Source organism: Macaca fascicularis, chromosome 2, assembly GCF_037993035.2.
Source record: "Macaca fascicularis isolate 582-1 chromosome 2, T2T-MFA8v1.1".
Lineage (NCBI taxonomy): Eukaryota > Metazoa > Chordata > Mammalia > Primates > Cercopithecidae > Macaca > Macaca fascicularis.
The window spans coordinates 110,472,115-110,476,403 of NC_088376.1; the positions used below are offsets into that span (position 1 = coordinate 110,472,115).

Below are 4,289 nucleotides of genomic sequence, written 5' to 3' on the forward strand. Positions count from 1 at the left end.
TAAGGGATTGTGAACAGAACCAGAACGTGTGGTCTCAGGGGGCCACACATGGATCCCTGAAATCCCCTGCATTACAAGTACAGCCTGGGGATACAAGGAGAGGGACCAGGTTGGGGTCAGCAGGGCTCCTCTCCTGGCCCCAGCACATTCTCAAACAGAACTCTGAAGAGTCCAAGAAATCTAAATTCAAACTTGGCCTTCCAAGTCATCATGAAGGTCAGAGTGGAGATTTGCTTATTGAATGGTTTGCTTGTACGATTGCTTGTAAACTTTCAGGCATGGGCCTCTGTGCATCCCCCAGTACTGTCCTGCAGATGTTCGTGTGTGCCGGGGCGAGGAGGCGTGTGTGCTCCTCTGAGTTCAGGCAGCACCTAGAGAAGTGCAACCCCTTCCGAACCCCCACAAATGTCCTAAGAAAAGCACCTGTGACATTGAGGGGCCAGGAGAGCTGTCATGTGAGGGTCAGCTGAGGGAACTAAAGACATTCAGCCAGGAGGAGAGAAGGTTCAGGAGCGGCACTCTGGTTGTATTTTGTTTTTGGAAAGTTGATGAAAGAAAAAGGAGGACTTACTCGTTTATTCCAAGTGCTGAGAGAGTAGACTAGGTCCACAGTGTGACTCAGGGAGGCAGGAGGGCTCAGTGAAAAAATGACCCATCTGACAAAAGGTGGGGAAGGCGGGGAAGGGGTAGAAGAACAAAACAGGGAGTAGAGCACGGTGGGAAGTCGTGAGGGCCTTCCTGCTGGAGGAAGTCCGACTGTGCGAGGCACGTGATCTTTGGAATTTTGCAGGGGTGATTTCAGCCGCAAATGGAGGTCGGGGCCAGCCTATGATCACGCTCGTCCTGCCCGGAGAGTCTCTCTGAGTCTGCCTGGGGAAAGCACGTTGCAAGTCCCTCACAGACCAGCCTCCCTTGGTCCCTGACATCATGTATCTGAAACTCTTTCCATTTTCCAGGAAGGGTAAGTTGAGGCACAGGACAGGGAAGTCACAGTGGTATGTGGTCACCAGCTTGTCCCGCTCCGTGTCAGAGGGGCCTGCAGTGTGCTCCTGCTGGTCATGCTCTCCTCCACCTTTTTCAGGTTGGCAGGGTCTCTAGGGTGGGTGACAGTTCTCACATGGACAGTTCTCCATGAATGCCAGAAGTTAGAGTCTGGTGTCTGGCATTTGGCAGGGCCTGGGAAGCCAGGGGAGCCAAAGGGAGGTCCTTTTTCCTGTGGGAACTCATTCCAGCTGCCAGCAGAGTGAGGAGCAAAGCCATGTCACTTGGCTTTCTGGTGGTTACTCCTGGCAACCTTGTCGTGGCCTTGGACATGGACCCGGTCTGCCCCAGGGTTTCTGTTTCTCCATCTGTAGAACAAGGGTGAACTTCTGCCCTGGCTGTCCATAGAGCTGGCCAGACCAGGAAGCATGCTGTCCTCCTCGAGAGGGCCAACCAGTCGCCAGAGTAAAGACAAGTGGGAATCAGGGCCTGCCGCCTCCCAGGAGAGGCCCAATTAGAGCAGAGAGCAGTTCCCACCAGAGGCTCTGGCCGGCCCTCAAAGCTAGCCGCGTGGGCAGGCAGCAGCAGGCTGTGTGATTAACGATGGCAGCTCGGGCCGCCCACTGGGCCTGGCCTTGGGAACTTCCAATGAGCACACATAGTGCCAAGGGGGAAGAGGACCAGTTCCCTTTCTTCTGCAGCGAAGGGATGAGGGAGCCGGCCAAGGGAGCACCCGGCAACCAGAGGGCAAACCCAAACAAAGGGCCACGCTTTTGAGGGCTCCTGAGACCTCAGCACAGGCCTCCCCGAGGGCCTCAGAGTGGGGGTGGCATCAGGGGTCCAGAGTTCAGCTCACTCCACAGGCTCCATCAATACATCCTGAGGAAGGCTCAGCCCTCTTCCAAGCCCAGGGCCATGATGCAAACAAGAAACTGCTCCATCCTCAAGGAAACAGAGTCTACCATTCATTCATTCATTCATTCATGCATTCATTCATCCATCCCTCCATTCATTCAACAAAGACTACCAACTACTGAGTGCCCTGGGACCATGTAGGGAACAAGACAATCAGGATCCCTGCTCTCAGAAATCTCTATTCTGACTCCTCAGGCAGAAAGCAAGTAAACCAATGTGGAAAAACTACACAGAGGCAAAGAGTGGTTATGGGCACTGACTCCACAGGCTGAAAGCTCTGGGTTCAAAGCCCAGCCCTGGCTGCACCTCTGATCACGAGAAAGCTATTTAACCTCTGTGCCTGGGCCTCCTCCTCTGTAAGGTGGGATAATAAAAGCATCTATCACACAGGATAGCTCTAAGAATTAAAGGAGTTAATATATGTAAAACACTTCAAGCACTACCTAGCACATAGTAAACACCACAGAAATTTTTTTTTTTTTTGGGATGGAGTCTCACTCTATCACCCAGGCTGGAGCGCAGTGGCACGATCTCGGCTCACTGCAACCTCCACCTCCTAGGTTCAAGTGATTCTCCTGCCTCAGCCTCCCAAGTAGCTGGGATTACAGGTGTGTGCCATCACGCCCAGTTAATTTTTTATATTTTCAGTAGAGATAGGGTTTCATCATATTGGCCAGGCTGGTCTCGAACTCCTGACCTCAGGTGATCTGCCAGCCTCGGCCTCCCGAAGTGCTGGGATTACAGGCGTGAGCCACCACGCCTGGCCAAGTATTTGTTAAATGAAAAATAAAGTAGTTTCCAGTAGAGACACATACTCTGAAGAACCTGAGTGGGAGGGAATGTCGGGGGAGGTGTGGGGTGAGGAGAGCCACATCAGGGAAGGTAAAAATTAGACTGCTTTTGGCTTCAAGTGATAAGAAACGTGGAAACTGGGCAGCTCCAGAACTGGCCATTTCAGGGACTCACGGACATCTTTGAAGAACCAGGCACTTTGCTGCTCTCTGTTCTGTTATCTTCAGCCTTGGCCTCAGGCTGGCGTCTCTTGTAGCCACAAGATGGCTGCCACTGTGCCAAGCATTACATCTAAGGATGTAATGCATGACAGAGGTCACTGGAGAAGAGATCATCTATTCCTGGTGATAGAAAAACTTTCCCGGAATTCACCCCAGTAAGCTTCACTTCACAACTCATTTACCAGAGCAGCGTCACGTGTTCACGCTTAAAACTGATCACCAAGGCCAGGCACAGTGGCTCACAACTGTAGTCGCAGCACTTTGGGAGGCCAAGGGGGGCAAATTGCTTGAGCCCAGGGGTTTGAGACCAGCCTGGGAACCATGGCAAGACCCTGTCTCTACAAAATTAAAAAAATAATAATAATTAGGGGCTGGGCATGGTGGCTCACGCTTGTAATCCCAGCACTTTGGGAGACCGAGGTGGGTGGATCACCTGAGGTACGGAGATGGAGACCACCCTGGCCAACATGGCGAAACCCTGTCTTTACTAAAAATACAAAAAATTAGTGTGGTGGCGGGCACCTGTAATCCAGCTACTCCGAAGGCTAAGGCAGGAGAACTGCTGGAACTCAGGAGGTTGCAGTGAGCTGAGATAGCGCCATTGTACTCCAGCCTGGGGAACAAGAGCAAAACTCTGTCTCAAATAAATAAATAAATAAATAAATAAATAAATAAAAATTTAAAAATAAAAACAATCACTGGCAAGGTGGCAGAAATCACCTGGATTGGCTTACCAATTAGGACTCGCTTCTAAACGCAGGGGCCTCAGAGGAGGCCTGGTAACGAAACAAAGAGAAGGTCCTCAGGAAGGATCACCACATCGTTGTTGGGTAGGCAACCACCAAATGCTGCAACAGAGGGTCAGGGGAGGCCTCGTTGAGGATGTTGATCTGAGCGGGCATCTGAATGACGGGAAGGAGCCATCTGTACAGAGATGTGAGGGAAAGATGTTCTCAGCAGACCGAGGAGCACGTGCAAAGGCTCTGAAGTAAGTCTTGTTATTCAAGGAACATAAGGAAAACCAGAGTGGTCATAGGATGGATTGAACAAGAGGGAAACAAGACAATAATAGCTTTTGGAATTTTAAATATATAGGGAGAATTTAAAAATATTAACTGTAGCGTATATATGAGGAGAGAAACAAATGAGTTAGTGTTCTAAGGTTCTTTAATTGCCTGGGAAGAAGATAACAATAATGTTAAAACCAGACATTGACAAGAAAGGGATGCAAGTTATAATTTCTACAACTATGCTATCTAATATGGTAGCCACCAGCCATGTGACATTGAGGGGCCAGGAGAGCTGTCACATGAGGATCAATTTACATTTAAATGAAGTAAAATTAAACAAAATTAAAAATTCAGTTTCTTCGTTGTATTA

The 4,289-nt window shown here is 49.9% G+C and overlaps 1 long non-coding RNA gene across 1 annotated transcript; it reads right to left on the reverse strand.

Moving 5' to 3' along the window:
- Window positions 1-524: 524 nt before the first annotated feature.
- On the reverse strand, window positions 525-4,079 carry LOC135969718 (uncharacterized). The gene is made up of 2 exons (XR_010585118.1): window positions 3,644-4,079; window positions 525-1,349 (listed from the first exon to the last, which is right to left on the reverse strand). It is a non-coding gene; the product is annotated as an uncharacterized lncRNA (long non-coding RNA).
- Between the last annotated feature and the right edge of the window lie 210 nt (window positions 4,080-4,289).